At 43.6% G+C, this 17,271-nt stretch overlaps 1 protein-coding gene across 1 annotated transcript in view; it reads left to right on the plus strand.

Annotated features, from left to right (window-relative positions):
• TMEM179B (transmembrane protein 179B) overlaps positions 1-17,271 on the plus strand; it is a 150,497-nt gene that overhangs the window by 42,739 nt on the left and 90,487 nt on the right. The window lies entirely within an intron of this gene.

Raw genomic sequence — 17,271 nt, forward strand, 5'->3', positions numbered from 1 at the left:
GGCTATCTGCATTTAAGTCCGACCAGGAACTAACATCACTTCTAGAACCGGTAAACTCCAAACTAGCCTCTTACAAACTAGACATTGAACAGAAGAAACTTAGAAAATTCAAACCTGATACGTTTGACTACTTGAATGACAAAGTCTACACGTGGCAAGAGTTTTATGCCCATAGAAAATCATAATTGCACACGTTTTCCACAACCGGGCCAACCGAGATCGGATAGTAGCAGTAATAGTAGTGTGGGAGAACCAATTGTACCTTGAGGTACTAGACAGACTGGTACTACAAATATCCCCACAGCTCCCTCTGGGAGTGGGTTGGTTGGTAGGACAGGAATAGGAACATTGATACAGATATTAGAATCAGGGCCTTTTTTTTTTAGGCCTAAGAGGAAAACGAGGAGAGGCAAAAAAGAAAGATGAGACAAAAAAACAATGTGTGATAATATCATCATTCATATTTCCAGCAAAGCAACTCAATACGCTCAACCGGGGCCTCTCTTGTGTACCCACTTGTTATACCACTCTTTTTGAGGACAAAATCTGTTTACACAGGCTATTACGCAAAACATTTTTTTTAAATTCAACCTCCTATGGAGAATCTCCCTGTTACAGAAGATAGACTGGAAATGCGAGCCAAGAGTGAATTTGATCCTCGAGTCCAGAATTCACTTCCAAACATTTTTGATCGTGTATTACTACATACATACTCGAACAATATGTGATATCATTTTGGCTGGAGCTCCAGATATAAACAGATTGGGTTTCCGCTTGAGAGAAATCTGCTTCACAGGCAATCTGTCTAATACCTTTCGCACAATCAAATGCGAAGGACAAGAAAAGATACATTAAAGAACCAAAGCTAAATCAATGGCAAATAGATTGTGACACATCGGTAAGAAACCCTGAGGCATATATAGAAGTTGTAAGTGAGGAAGATTTTGAGGACACCTCGATAGTTGAAGAAGAAAGCCCAAAAAAGTTAGTAAAAATAACGTTTCCATGGAACAGTTCTAACGCAATAAGCAACACAGCATCTAAAAGGGTCAAGGAAAAAAGGACGACTATGACAATTGGATTTGGGTGGTGGGAGCCCTGAATGCCAAATAGTCCAGCTAATGTCCGACTGACCACGTTTTAACAGAAATTCAGGTGGGCTCATGGAACACACAGGGTTTTGCCCATCTGTTTCATGGCTCCTCTGCGCCATTGAAATCTTTGAACATAGTCTGTTTGCAGGAAACGTAGTTGGCAACCGTTCCATGTGTTGAGGGATATGAACTTGCGCTAAATCCTGCCATAATCCAACTGAAAGGACGACCGATGTCTGGACTGATCACATGGGTTAAGCTTAAATGTGGAATCCGAATAAAGAACACATGTAATGTATCACCATATATTCAACAGACTACCATTGAGTTACAACAAAAGCCAATTAGGGAGAACACGAAAATCCATATCATAAATATATACTGGCAACATCAAGCTGCTGGGGAGATGAATTTCATTGATGAGATATGCGACCTGATGGATGATATGTCCATTGAAAAACATCCCAACGTTATTCTCTGTGGAGATCTAAATATAGAGCTCCTTGAAGCTAAACCTAACAACAAAGGTGGAAATATGAAAATCAAGGCTCAGAATTCTCTTAAGAGTGTGCAGGAAGAAATGGATGCCAGAGGAATGGCATTAATGAATGGTAACATACAAGGTGACATTTCCCCCAAATATAACGTGGGAAAGAGAAAATCAAGGGTCGATAATGGACTATTTCTTCATCTCTGAAAATATGGTTGGTAAAATCAACAAGCTTATGGTGGTCAAAACACAGCATAGTGATCACAATTTAGTGAAGATGATCTTTAGAGATGAAGAGAGAGCCTTAAATGCAACGTGGAATTATCCTGTAAATGTGTAACCTTGTCGCAGTCGACTGAGATTGGACGGTCAAAAAATTATAAACATGACAATTGCCTTAAATAATGAGTTTATAAAAGGCGGTGATCAAATTGAGTATGGTGCCCTTCTACAAAACTACATGGAAAGAAGTAATGGCAGTGAAAAACCAAGATGTAAAAAGCATGTTTATGATCCGGAGATTGTAGCTAGAAAAAGAGAATTAAGAAAAAACATCGGAGCCATTATGAAAAATGTCAACATAAATCAACCTGAGTAGAAAAGGAAAGATAGAATGCGATACAAAAATTGGCTTTGTGGGCATGAAAGCATTATGGAACAACGTGACGCCGAAATGATGAGTTTGGCCCAAAGAAACGTAGGAATTTTGGGCGGTCATAAATGATATGGAGGCACCCCAAAGCTCGAGCCAGTATAATATGGTAACTGAAGAACAATGGATTGCACATTACTCAAGCCTATTTAAAAACAGGGTTCAACGGTAGAACCGGAATGCCAGCATCTAAAAGGTTGGAACCTGTTGATATCAAGAGACAATATCCTCAATAACATCAAGTGAATCAGCTCATCTCGGGCACCAGGCCCCGGTGGCCTTACGAATCAATTACTGAAGAAAGATCTGAGTGCGTGGGCAGATTTCTGTGACAACCTCTTTAAAAGTATATTGAAAGAATGTAGAATACCACAATCATGGAAGGTTGCCATCATAGTGCCAATTTTTAAAAAAGGGACAAAGATCGGAGCCCAAAAATTATAGACCAATAGCACTGCTGGACGTGGTGGGTAAAATATTCGCCACCCAGCTCCTAAACCATTTAACAGCCTGGATTAAATCTTCTGAAGCATTTGATCCCTGACAAACAGGCTTTGTTAGGGGTGTGGGGTGTGGGCTGAACCTACTCCTTCTGAATTTGTTGAAAATGGAGGCAATTAGAAAAGGAACAACACTATATCTTGCCTTCGTTGACTTGGCCCACGCCTTTGACGGAGTGGACAGGGAGCTGTTATGGAAGAAGATGGCGAAAAGAAACTGCCCAAAAAGTTTGATTATGGGCATTAGGTATCTGCATACCAACACGAAGATTCAAATTTGCTTAGATCAAAATGGTGCATTATCGGTTCTGATAAAGACAACGCAGGGTGTAAAGCACGGGTTTCCTCTGGGTTCAACACTCTTTAACCTGTTCATAGCCAATGTAGGCTGTGCACTAAAAGAAGTGAAATCATTCCCGCCTAAACTTAATGGAAATCAACTCTGTGTAACGCTCACCAGGTTCCCATGGAGGCGCGGCGTCGAAGGCGCAGAACTCTGAAGATGGACAGGAAGGGCCCCTCTATTCTGGCTTCCCTGGCTCGTTGGATACCCTCCTGTGCGTGAAAAGGGAGTATTACCAACTGTGGAACAATGCTCAAGCCTCCCACTCCCTTCCAACCCTCCACGATACCCCCTCCACGATTCCCCGTGAAGCCTCACCTTAGGGTTTGGAAGGATGAGCTCTCCATCCTGCTTCTGATGCAGGGGCGCGTTGAAACCCAGTTACTTCACTGGATTGAGGATTGATGGGAGTTCAGGTAAGCTTGACTGTTCAGGTAAGGCGCTGTAAAAGTTCTGTTCAAAAGTTCAAGCTTAATAATAATGTTCGTTGTCTAATTGCAGCAAGCGCTAATGCTTATGTCTTTTTTCCCCATAGGGGCCGGCGTCCGGAGATGCCAGGAAGCGGCAGGACCCGAAATGCAGTGGGAATAATCCAACAGGTAAGACTTAAAAGGAAACTGAGCTTTCCTTATTCCTTTTCTCCCTCTCACCTTTGTTCTTGTCTTTTTTCCTCTAGGCGCCGGGGCATAGCTGAATCCGGAAGATCGCTGCTGAAGATGGAAGCGCCTTGCAAAGGTGAGTAAAATGCAGCGCTGCAGCGATCGAAACAAAATGCCTTTAAAATGATGTCTTCCTTTTCAGGGCCGTTGGAGAAATGACTCTGGGATGCAGATTTAGCAGGTAAGGGCTTTTCTTCTCCTATTCTCTTCCTTTCTCCCCTTGCAGGTGTTCCAGGGTGCTGGCAGGCGTGGCTGAAGTCAGGATGCAGGAGCTGACACAGTGAGCGTCCAGCTGCTAGGTGCAGAACAACGCGAAGCACGTGTGGCTGTTCGGGTGGGGTTTAAATAGCCTTGGAAGAAGTTCCTGGTATGTATCCTTCCACCAATCAGGTATGTATCCTTCCCCGTCCACACCCGGGTGGTGAAGTAGTCCTACAGGTAAAGTAGTCCCATTCAGGCCTCAAGAGGGCCTGGATGAAGCAGCAAGGTCTGCATCAGGTAAGTGTGCACCCAAGCACTTAAACACATATCCTCTTCTATGAGCCTGGCGCCTAAGGCGCCAGGACTGGGTCCGCTATGAGCCTGGCGCCTAAGGCGCCAGGACTGAGTCCAAAGGGCCCCGACTTGGGCCCGCTGAGACTTCCCTGGGGAAAATGATGTCTGCCTCTGGGGTTGCTGGGCCCGGCCTGGCTCTTTGGAGGTAGGCATCATGACAGTACCCCCCCTCAAGGCCCCTCCCAAGGTCTTTTCCTCCGGGGGTTTTGGTTTGTGCTGGAATCTTCGATGGAATCGTTGAATTAATCGTGGTGCGTGAACATAGTTACTGGGTTCCCAAGATCTTTCCTGAGGTCCATATCCTTTCCAATCAACAAGATAGAAGAGTTTCGACTTAACTATCTTGGAATCTAAAATGTTTTTCACTTCGAATTCTAATTCTCCATCAATTTGGACAGGGCCTGGGGGCTCAGTCTGGTTCCAGGTTGTGCTGGTTTTAGAAGAGATGCGTGAAAAACGGGATGAATCCGCATGTTGGATGGTAAATCGAGTTTAAAGGCCACTGGGTTGATAATAGCTTTGATGGGGTAAGGCCCAATGAATCTGGGATTAAAAGTTCGCTGACCCTTGAGGGGTAGATGTTTAGTTGCTAGCCATACCTGATCTCCTACTTGGTAAGGAGGAGTTTTACTTCGGTGCAAATCAGCATTTTCTTTATACTTTTTCTTGGCTTGCTGTAAGTGGGTTGTAGCTTCTTTGAAGGCTTGGGTTATTGTGGAATGTAGGTGATTTACTGCAGGCATCTCCAGGGTCAGAGGTGGATCTAGGTCAGAGGTCCGAGGATGGTGACCATACAGGGTATAAAAAGGAGTCTGTCCGGTTCCAGAATGCACTGAATTGTTGTATGCATATTCTGCAATCCAAAGGATGTCTTTCCAATTTAACTCGGATTGGTGTATATTGCTCGAGAGTCTGATTGGTTCTCTCGGTTTGTCCGTCGGTCTGGGGGTGGTGGCTGGTGGATAACAGCACGTCTATTTGTGCTAGTTGGCAACATTTCTTCCAAAAGTGGGAGATAAATTGACTTCCACGGTCTGAGACTAATATGGAAGGGAAACCATGTAACCGCACTATATTTTCCATAAATTCCTTGGCCAAGGTGGAAGCTGACGGCAATCCTTTTAAAGGGATAAAATGGGCCATTTTGGAGAATAGATCCACTTTTACGGGAATCGTGTTGTAACCACCACAAGGAGGCAGGTCAGTTATAAAGTCCATTGACAAGGTGTGCCAAGGTGCTGGTGGAATGTCCAAAGGTTGAAGTAGGCCGGCTGGCCTTTTCTTTTGACTCTTATTTTGGGCACAGATTCCGCAAGACAACACAAATGACTTTGTCTTTTCTCCAAGAAGGCCACCAGAAGTGGCGTTTGATCTTTTCTTCTGTTTTCGCGATACCGGGGTGTCCTTCCATTAATGATTCATGATGACGGGTAATGACAAGTTCCTGCAATTCTTTACTTGGCAGAAATAACCGCTCTTGGAAGTAGGGTAAATCATCCTTAACGGTGTAGTGAGGATCCTTTTGACTTCATTCCAGTAAGGCAGAAGAGTCAAAAAGCTGTTTTACTTGAGCTTGGATGTCCTCAATGGTTTGCAATGAAGTCAAGCCCAGAATTCTTTGTTCCGGTATGATTGGCACAGGTTCTAAACTCGAATTGGTTTCTTCCATGCCTATCCGGGATAAGGCATCTGCCTTACCATTCTTGCAGCCAGGGCGATAGGTAATTACAAAATCAAATTCTGCAAAGAATAAAGCCCATCGGAGTTGTCGCGAAGATTGAGCTTTGGCCGTCTTTAAAAACTGCAAATTTCTGTGGTCCGTAATTACGGTGATGGTGTGTCTTGCACCGAGAAGATAGTGACGCCAAGCCTTGAAAGCTGATTTAATAGCCAGTAGTTCTTTGTCGGTAATTGCGTAATTGAGTTCAGGTGGAGAGAATTTTCTGGACCAAAAGGCTACAGGGTGTAGTTGGTTAGTTTCTGGGTCTCTTTGCGACAGGACAGCTCCCATGGCCGAACTGGATGCATCGGTTTCCACGATGTAAGGGAGATCTGGGCGCGGGTGCTTCAATACAGGTGCAGAGGTGAATTTGGTTTTCAGGTCCTGAAAGGCTTCGCGTTCTGTAACGCTCACCTGGTTCCCACGGAGGCGTGGCGTCGAAGACGCAGAACTCTGAAGATGGACAGGAAGGGCCCCTCTATTCTGGCTTCCCTGGCTCGTTGGATACCCTCCTGTGCGTGAAAAGGGAGTATTACCAACTGTGGAACAATGCTCAAGCCTCCCACTCCCTTCCAACCCTCCACGATACCTCCTCCACGATTCCCCGTGAAGCCTCACCTTAGGGTTTGGAAGGATGAGCTCTCCATCCTGCTTCTGATGCAGGGGCGCGTTGAATCCCAGTTACTTCACTGGATTGAGGATTGATGGGAGTTCAGGTAAGCTTGACTGTTCAGGTAAGGCGCTGTAAAAGTTCTGTTCAAAAGTTCAAGCTTAATAATAATGTTCGTTGTCTAATTGCAGCAAGCGCTAATGCTTATGTCTTTTTTCCCCATAGGGTCCGGAGATGCCAGGAAGCGGCAGGACCCGAAATGCAGTGGGAATAATCCAACAGGTAAGACTTAAAAGGAAACTGAGCTTTCCTTATTCCTTTTCTCCCTCTCACCTTTGTTCTTGTCTTTTTTCCTCTAGGCGCCGGGGCGTAGCTGAATCCGGAAGATCGCTGCTGAAGATGGAAGCGCCTTGCAAAGGTGAGTAAAATGCAGCGCTGCAGCGATCGAAACAAAATGCCTTTAAAATGATGTCTTCCTTTTCAGGGCCGTTGGAGAAATGACTCTGGGATGCAGATTTAGCAGGTAAGGGCTTTTCTTCTCCTATTCTCTTCCTTTCTCCCCTTGCAGGTGTTCCAGGGTGCTGGCAGGTGTGGCTGAAGTCAGGATGCAGGAGCTGACACGGTGAGCGCCCAGCTGCTAGGTGCAGAACAACGCGAAGCACGTGTGGCTGTTCGGGTGGGGTTTAAATAGCCTTGGAAGAAGTTCCTGGTATGTATCCTTCCACCAATCAGGTATGTATCCTTCCCCGACCACACCCGGGTGGTGAAGTAGTCCTACAGGTAAAGTAGTCCCATTCAGGCCTCAAGAGGGCCTGGATGAAGCAGCAAGGTCTGCATCAGGTAAGTGTGCACCCAAGCACTTAAACACATATCCTCTTCTATGAGCCTGGCGCCTAAGGCGCCAGGACTGGGGTCTGCTATGAGCCTGGCGCCTAAGGCGCCAGGACTGAGTCCAAAGGGCCCCGACTTGGGCCCGCTGAGACTTCCCTGGGGAAAATGATGTCTGCCTCTGGGGTTGCTGGGCCCGGCCTGGCTCTTTGGAGGTAGGCATCATGACACTCCGCTGGATAATTTACGCAGATATTGTACTCCTGGATGCAACACAAATTGGTTTACAGCGCAAATTGACAACACCAAAAAAATACATTGACAGCAATGGCCTGGAAATAAATGCTTCAAAGAGATTCTACTCCTGGAAAACCTCAAAGGACGCAAGAATAAAGGTAGAAAAAAAATTCAATGGATGTTGGGACAAGAAAAATTGAAATGTGTAACTCAGGCCAACTATTTGGGAATAACAATTAACTTGAATATCACAGATACACCTCTGGTTCGCAAAATTAAAATGAAGTGTAAACTATTGGCAGTCCAAGGAGCACTGATGCACAAGAAGTTCAGTAAATTTTCCTTAAAACCAGTTGTAAACCTTTACAACAATAAAGTGATAACCGCTCTGATTCATGGAGTGGAAACGTTGCTGGGCTATCCTTATGCGACTTGGTCACCGTGTGAACAGCTGTTCTGGAGAAGAATTTTACAACTCCACAAAGGCACTCCAACAGCCTGAATTCGTTATGAAATTAGTCTAACCTCCATTAACGCGAGAGTCCTGTTGAACACCTTGATGTTGTATAGGAAGTTTATAGGGCCAGATAGTATGCTGCAATTTAAGATCCTGAACACGCCTACTGTAAGTGAAAATGATACAGTACTCAGTAAGTGGAAGCAAAGCTGCGAAATGACTCTAATGGAACGGAGTACTGACTAGGATACACTGCTGCAAAATCCTAATGGGAGTTGGACTGCATCGAAACAATTGATCGGATAGCGCAACATAGATGCATGAAGAACAATGTACTAGAGACGAAAGCCCGTAATAAGTTGCCGAAATATATGGAAAAGGTTCCTTGTATGCGCTTAAGATACATTTTTCTAAGATTCAGATTGCATCTATTTCGAACCAAAGAAGTACAACACTTGAAAGAAAGAAATTGCGCACAAAGAACTCAAGTGCAGATTCTGTAATTGCGAAGAAGAGGAGACGTTGAAGCATATTGTGCTATACTGTGTAAAGCTTAGAACCCTGAGAACAGAGCATTTGGGAATATAATTTTGAAAAAGTCCTTATGTGGAGATTTGGCGAAAATGTTAGATGGAGAGGACATTAAGTTGTTTTTTGCTTTGACATTTTATCTTGACCACTTGAATAAGAGATTGGAAAATCGCGAACAAGATTAACCCTGCAAATTGTGAACAACAATATAGATATGTGTAGAACATTAAGGCTAAGAAGAAAGTGTAACAACTATAGTCTGCCATTGTGCAGTTGATTCATTTATATGACTAATGTTCTTGCTTGTCCGCTGTCTTGTTTTCTTTTTTTCCTTTCTCCTGTGTATTCGTTATTTATTTTTTGCCTGTTACGGATGTTTTATTATTATGTTTGCCCTGTGGAAGAAGTCTTTTTGAAATTATTTTTTAAAAGGTTTGTAATAAACTATAAAAAAAAAAACATTACTGCATTATCTTCAGACTGCATATTATTCTCCTTGGATGTTTTCAGTCTTTACTCATCAATCCCACACAATGGAGGATTGGAAGCTGTGGAATGGCTCCTTCTCAATTCGGACACAGTGAGAGGTAACGCACAGTTTGTGTTGGAATTATTGAACCTCATTCTATTTAATAATGACTTCAGATTCCAGGGCATCTACTACATTCAAGCGTCAGGCGCATCTATGGGGTCAGCCATGGCCCCTGCGTATGTCAACGTCTTTATGTATACATTTGATAAAACCTTTGTTCTAGATCTACCAAAATGGGCCAACAACCTCCTTCTATGTAAAAGGTACATAGACGAAATTTTGGGGATTTGGTGTGGGTCAGAACAAGACCTGTTGTCTTTCTTTAATTATCTTAACACAGTCCATACATGTATCAAGTTCGCCCTAGAGGTTGGTCCGCCCTCATTATATTTTCTCGATCTAAGCTTGACAATTAAGGAAGGGAAAATCGCTACTACGATCTACCACAAGCCGACTGATAACAACTTACTTCACTTTACAAGTTTCAACTCTAAAGCAATGCCACAAAGACTTCCTTATAGCCAAATTCTTAGACTCAAGAGAATTGTCTCTGATCCAGCTGGACTGGACATGAGTGCTCTGAGTTGGTGGAGAAATTTAAAAAGGGGGGTTACCCGCTTGTTGTCTTGGACAATGCAAAGTCTAGATCTAGGGAGGTCATACAAGAGCAACTACTTGTGTCCAAAGAGCAGACCCGAGCGGTCCCACTCCTATTCATATCTAAATTCTCAAGACAAAGTTTCCAAATTAGCAAAATCATTAAAAAACATTGGACTATGCTATAACATGACCCAGTACTGCACACATTGTTCCCAAAGCCACCCGTGATGGCCTTCAAAAGGGGCATGAATCATAAAGGCAAACTAGTGAGAGCAGAAAGACCTCAAAAGGACAAACAATTGTTTTTGAGTACACACAGGAAGGGGACTTTCCCCTGTTTGGGTTGCAGTCACTGTAACAACATCCTTAAAGGCAACACTATTTGTCATCCACATAGAGGCAGAAAAAAATCAAGCGGAGGGATTATGCCACCTGCCTCACACCAGCGGTAGTCTGTGCTATCAAATGTCCCTGTGGACATATTTATGTAGGCCAAACATGGAGACCAGTGAAAGAACGTGGAGAAAGCACAGGTCCAACGTGAGATGTATCAACTTGAAATATCCAGTGACGAGACACTTTCAAGAATATCATAACTCAGTTGCTCAAATGAAGTTCCTGGTACTGGAAGTTGTTAAACATCCGTGGAGGGGGGGTAATTAAAACTCCTGCCTCCTACAGAGAGATGTTTTAGATACATCTCCTTGATACTGTACAATTGAGGGGTCTAAACGGAGAGTTTTGCCTGAATTGTTTTGTAGAATTGCTCATAATATGGTTGCTGAACATGTATAGCCGTTTATGCGCTGGCAAGGATTGTATATCACTAACACTTACACTTTATCATCTTAGGTAGTTGTAGAATGGACATTTAGTCTAGGCATTATTTTGGTTTTTAAGGTAACTATGATTTGTTAGTTTACAATACCTTCCTTGAATGTATGACCCCATGGGACCGATCATGCCAGTTATGTTAACACAGGAGGACATCTGATCAATATAATTTCTTTTGAATAATGCACAATGTGTTCTATGGGTGGAGTGTGTATCTTTTACACATCATCTATGGTATTACTGTAGCATAGAACTCTGGTATGTACCTATCTCCTTATGTATATTTTGTTGATCATGTTTGGTTAATGTCAATTTCTGATATAGATATTGCAGAATTATGTCTGTCTTCATGCCGAGAGAAATCCCTTTGATGGTCACTCTACATAATCGTCCCCTTATAGTCAACTTGGTTGTCTGGTCTAATTGTTGGAAATTATTTTTGTGAATTAATTTACTGTTTCTCATTGGATATGAGATTGTACCCAAATGAGCCAGTTGGGTGTTGACTCTTTGTTGAATGTTCATTGCTTCCTTTTTCTCATCCCCATTTGCCTGTCTGGGTTGCGGTAATAGTATTTTTTCATCTACTATACACTTATTGTCTTTTCGATACTCTTTAGGTTCTCCTGTCCTTTAATGGCCATTCGTCTTCCTAAACCTGCGGTTAGTCTGCTTTTGATCTCTGTATTCATTTCCTTGTACCTATCCAAGAGGGCCGAACGCACCTCCAGACCTGCGGCTAGTCCACTTTTAATTTCTACAGTAGGTCTATGTACACTTGTTAGGGAGAATTCTCATTTATGGCTAATTTCCCTTACCTAGTGAGTCCCTCAGCAGCTTTGCTGGATTTCTGGGGTTTATTATTTCCACCTGGTAAGAGTGTGAACCTTTTCCCACTCTTACATGCTTTTTGCCATGTGTATTTCTACTGTTTGTGTGATCTTGGGCTCTGGAGCCACACCACTCCATGAGCCCAACTTTTTGTGTTACACAGCACCTTCAGTGCAGTGACACAGGGTTGTCTCTAAGACTTCCCACTGACTCAATTTCTCTGGGTCTGACTACTGTCCCCCCAGAAGCAGGTAAAGTTGCATTTACTTTATTTAGTAATTTAACCTACAGACCCAATACACCCCATTTTACATGGAGTATTGGAAAGGATTAACTCCAATCCCTTTTTGTCTGTACCTCCTAGAGCCTTGTTTCGCTCCCTTAACACTAAGACTTGGCTGGTGGCAGTGGTATCTACCCTATCTTTTCTACCGCGATTATACTATATAAACGTGGTACTGTTTTAGGCTATTGCATTAGCCTCAAACATAAACCCGCTTGACCAAATACATTTTATTTTGGCTCCGGTCGGGTTTAGTCGCCATTTCTTTGTGTTAATATCCTTCTTGTGTTTTACTTTGCGCGGCAAACCAGGTTTGCCTTCTTTGCTCACCGTCCTTTGGCAGGCTTCTGTCCAGAAGCCCTCCTTTGGCGTCTGGGTGTCTAGGTGGGCTGAATGTGAGGGAGGGGTTTAGTAAACCCCTGCACAGGGTCTCCTTGGAGACCCAAGTCGCACTTTGTGTCCATTGGCTGAGGTGGTTGTCCGGGCTGGACAACCCCCCTGCTGTGTGATTGACAGCCAGGCTGTGTGAATGGGGGATTTTGGCATAAAAGGCAGGACGTTTGAGCTGGAAGTCAGTCGCCACTGAAACTACAAGAACCGAAGAAAAGCGGAGAAGAAGACGGCTGCTGCAACTCCCGAGTCCCGATGAAGCCCTGCTGCAGTCCCGAGCTATCTACCCTTCAACGACAGAGAAGATCCAGTCTGGAGTCTTCTTCCCTTGAGCTTGGTGGGATCAACCAGCTCACCTTTCTACAGCCAGAGAATCCTCTCCTGGGTCGATATCGCTGCACGAAGCTGTAGTGGTCTGGATAACAATCAGAGCCCTTTCCTGTTTTAAAGGAGTGCACCTTTTATTCGCTGTTGCTTTGCTGCTGCCGGCCTCATCCCTGGGTAGTGCAGATCCCTCCAGACGTCGTCCTTCTTGTCCCCACGACTGAGTCTGCAGGAACTACCAGGAACAATTGCCGTGGCACCAGCTTTCTTCATTCGAATAAGGTACTGTGTCCATTTGGTCATTCTCTCAGTCTGACCTTGAGGAATCGGGGTGAACCCTTTTCCTTGCCGAAGGCGTGTCCTTTCTTCCTTCCCTCTTATAACTTTTGCCTCCCTTTGACAATATCCAAGTACCCCTGGCAACGTTAATCTCGAACTGTTCTAATCGTGTGATCCTCGACAACAGAGCCCTGCTCCATTTGACACTGGCGCAGGCCTATTGACTTCATCTGTCTCTTAGAATACGTCCTGTGATTCGAGTGCCTTGACAAAAATATTGCCTATGATTTTGATTCCCTTTTCCTTGGTTTTTATTCAATGTACTAAATGTGTTTTGACTACGGTTACAATTCATCCCGCGGGTACGCTTTTCTTTCGTAAGACCGAACTGTCATTACTGTCGAAAAGTGAGTGCCGCTTAAACCCCCGGTAACGTCTTTTGTTTCGCAACACCGGTCTGTCAAACCCCAATGTACTTACCTTGAATTGACCTGAACCAAAGGAATTGGTTGTGTGTGGTATATTTAGAGTGTGGTTTTGTTTAATAGAAGTGTTTTGTGAACAGATGGTTTAAAAATAAATGTACTTATATTTTTTTAACCAGAAACCTTGAGTCAGTGTTTGTTTGAGTCACAGTGATTATGGTCCTTTGTGTAATCCCTATTACTGCTCATTTGCTCTTGAGATAAGTCTGGTTGCTCCGCTACTGCTACCACTATAACTGTGTAGTACAGGCTTGTACCAAAGGTGAAATTGTACTGCCACTTGTAGACTTAATTGTCTGTAGTGTTCCCTAAGGGTACTGCAGAGGATTCTGCCTAACAACACTCCAGAGTGTAACATTGGGCTCTTGATGATCTGTGTTCCATGGAGCGTTCACAGTGAATGGTGTTCCCTCGCTCCGCTCATGGGATTGAGCTCGCGTGTTTTGTAGGGTAAGCCCAAACATTAGCTTTGATGTTCTGAATTCCGCCTGAATTTGAGTGGCTGATAGACTTAATCCTTTTTGGGTATCCCTTAAGTAACCAGTTACCTTGATGTGCTTTTTTGTAGTGCTTAACGTACGTACACGTTGAAGAATCAGTTTTTACTACAATACCGGCATCCAAAGACTCCCCAGTACCGCTGGGTTCATTGAAATGAACGCCGCGCCCATGCGCAGTACAGTGATCTGAGCTTTTGCCTGTTTTGGGGTAAGCTTCAACACTTGACGTTCAGTGATTGACCCCGCTAGGAAGAGTGTGGTTGGTAGTCATTGTTGAGGTACACTTGTAATTACGTGATGTTTACGTCTCTTGCAGAGCTTACTGCACGTAGTTTGGGGCTTTAGCTGACTACACCAGCTTGTGCGCTATCTTCGTAATTCAGCCGTTTTCGTTTGACTCTTCTTTTTATGGAATGTTTCTTTTACTGTGATGAGACCAGGTTAGTGTTGACCATGCTTACTTTTTCATTGGATTTGGGAATGTAATGTTAGAATATCTGCCTATGACTGTTTCTCTGTTTCATTGAAATGTTAATAGGTCTCTGATCCTGGAACAGTCTAGTTCATTTGTTGAGCTTCAACATTTTATGGCCAGGTAGGTCTTCTACCGGTCTACTCTTCCTTTAACTTTGGCTAATCACTTTATGCATGTTTTCAGAATGCGACACAGGGATTGTACAATTCTAAGTGTGTCCTTCACTCTTTATCTTTGGATCACACAGTTACATCCAGTTGGCTCTTTGGACTCCATTGTGATTGCTTCGAATAATATTTCCACTTGGAGCATGACTTTTATACATAATAACACAGGAATTGTCACAGGCCTACAGGCTAGATTTCCTTATCTTTCTTTACTTGATTAATAGGACTATACAGACTCTTGAAGGGGTCTTTACCCTGAAACGGTCCAGCTGCTTTCAGACTGCCTGATTTCAAGAAGATATTGAAGTCATTAAACAGTGACATCCTTTTACAGTGTTGTGTTGTATACCGTTTATTCTCACTTTTCTTTATATTTGTATGACTTTTTATCTCAAAGAATTGGCTGATTTTTTTCAGCACTGGAAAGTGTGTATGGGATGGGAGAGTCCATACATTGGACCTCATTCTTTTTCAGTATACCTTGTGATCTTGTGTTAGGATCATTGTTACTCTCCTGCACCTAGAAACTTATTGAAATTTGACAATCGGAATTGATCAACAGCTATAATAGGTGTGCACTAACATTTCTATTTACTGGTCAGAGTCAATGTTCCACCAGGGCCGCAGGAGATCTTACCAATGTCTTATGACTTATCCAGTTCTTGGAACTGCCTCCCCCAAACAGCCATGCTTTGGGTTTGTTGCAGTATAGGTTATAGAATAAAAATGCCACCAACAGCCGAAAGGAGGTATTCATAGTGGTGCACCCATTTATCTCTGCACTTATTGCATCCTCCATCCCACAAAATCAAGACATCTGTGACAGCCTAGCCTCTTTCACAGGAAAGGTGCAGAAAATTAAAACCTTATTCGCCTTTGTTAAGCTGGGGTTGAATCCTCCTCCCTGCTTCCCCACAAGAACCCAACCCAGAGGACATCACAGTAAATAGTTTCCCATTCTCAAAAGGACAAACCATTGACATAATTCCTCTTACTCATCAAGGCACTCAGACCCGGCAAGTACCCCAAGTCTTGAGACACTCGATGGCCACACCACTCTTAAAAAATAAATGAAAAAAAAGCATCCCTATATAGCAATAATCCCAACAGTTGCCTCCCCGTTGGAGTGCAGAAGAACACAAGATTCTGGGAAAATAGTCACATTACAACTACAGGTACACATAGAATCCAGCAATACATTCCACACCTGCCAGTCAGGATGTTGCCCCCTCCACGGAAAAGATACTGCGCAGGTCTCTGTATGTGAACCAAGTTTTGTACACCACTTAGAACACGTAGCTTAAGTTTTGTCTCCTGCAGTAAGATGGTTCCCTTACTTAATGCTAACTACTGCCAAAGTATATGACCAGGGACCCCATCATCTAAATGCAAGCATGTGGAATGTGGAGAAGCTCGGGTCTCTCCACTTCCCTGCCTACTTTTAATGAGCATGTCAAACCACTCGACGTGCAAGCATCAACTTCACTTACACTCCTACACCGATAGCACACATACCTCCATGAGGGTCACTAGCCAACGAGACCAATTTGCGAATGTATCAATCTGGCAAACGGCAATGGAGAAGAGAACAGAGCAAAACGGTCTAAAGTTCAATTGTGCTGGCCCCCCTCTTTTCAAAGAATCCTTATCACTCCCCACTGAAATAGTCCCCATAAAAGCAAGGGTATGCAACCAAGACTTCATCTGATATGCCGTCCTCGCAAGAATTCTCAGGTTGGTTCCATTGTCAAATCTGCATTAGTTCAAGTTAAATGCTTAAAAAAAAAACTACCCATCATGCCAACGGATAACCCCCAATGGTAGTAGTAGGACCACTTGTAGATTCAATGCTGGTCTACTGCAGTGCTTCCTGCATGAGCCTACTACTGTATCAAATCGAAAGGCTAACCAGTCGCCAACCAACTGCAGTGCACATTGGCTTCTGGAGTAGACCAGCATCTCCTTTCTGTTCCTGTGGCTTTGATATAAATTATTTAAGACCCTGAATGTGTCACTACTGTCCCATTCCACTCTGACCAATATCCTGCCATTCTTAAGTATGATCCTCAAGGTGTGAGGGAGCAGGCAATTTGCTTCAATCACTCCTCACCTAGAATAACCACTCAGAAGACCTACGACTTTCATCCTACTTGTTATCTTTTAGGGCAGAACTCAAGACCAAACTATGTAAATACCAGACACCTGGGAAAAAACCATTGCTATAATCATTTTTTATTAACCATGTTTGGGTTTATTACAAACCTTTCATGGTTTCATTCCCTTCCACAAACATCCCTCCCCCATTAAACACATTTCACAACATCAAAATCCCAATACAATTCATCCTTCTTAATTTTTAGGATTGTCCTTCTCGCCTTTCTTATATACTGCGACAATCGGGGCAGTCCTCCATGACTGGGGCATCTGTCTAGCTCTAACACCTGCTTGAATAGAATCATGCAGAAGTCAGCCCAGTCCTCTGGATTGTCTTTGACGACGTTGTTGTTTAGGCCATCTGGGCTTGCAGCTCTTGAGGGATTCAATTTCTTTATTAGTGCAACTATATCCTCTCTGTCAAATTTGATTGACCAGGGGGCACTGTCTCTTTCCAAATTCATCGAAGCTACCTGATGCGAACCAGCAAAGAGATTGGTGAAATATCTGATCCATACCTTTTCCGGGACGGCAGAGGACATAGTGGCCAATTGGAATGTGGCATTATTGAGTAGCTTCCACAGGTCTCGAGTGTTCTTGTTAGCGAGTACCTTCATTAGAATTTCTGCATCGGCTTGGAAGTGTCGAGCTCTAGTGGCTATTAGCTAGTTTCTATATTGTTTTCTTTTCTTTTTTTCATACAGATTTGTCCCCGTTTAGCTGGCGATCTATGCACCGTAG

Source organism: Ambystoma mexicanum, chromosome 2p (genome assembly GCF_040938575.1).
Source record: "Ambystoma mexicanum isolate Mex_15411 chromosome 2p, UKY_AmexF1_1, whole genome shotgun sequence".
NCBI lineage: Eukaryota > Metazoa > Chordata > Amphibia > Caudata > Ambystomatidae > Ambystoma > Ambystoma mexicanum.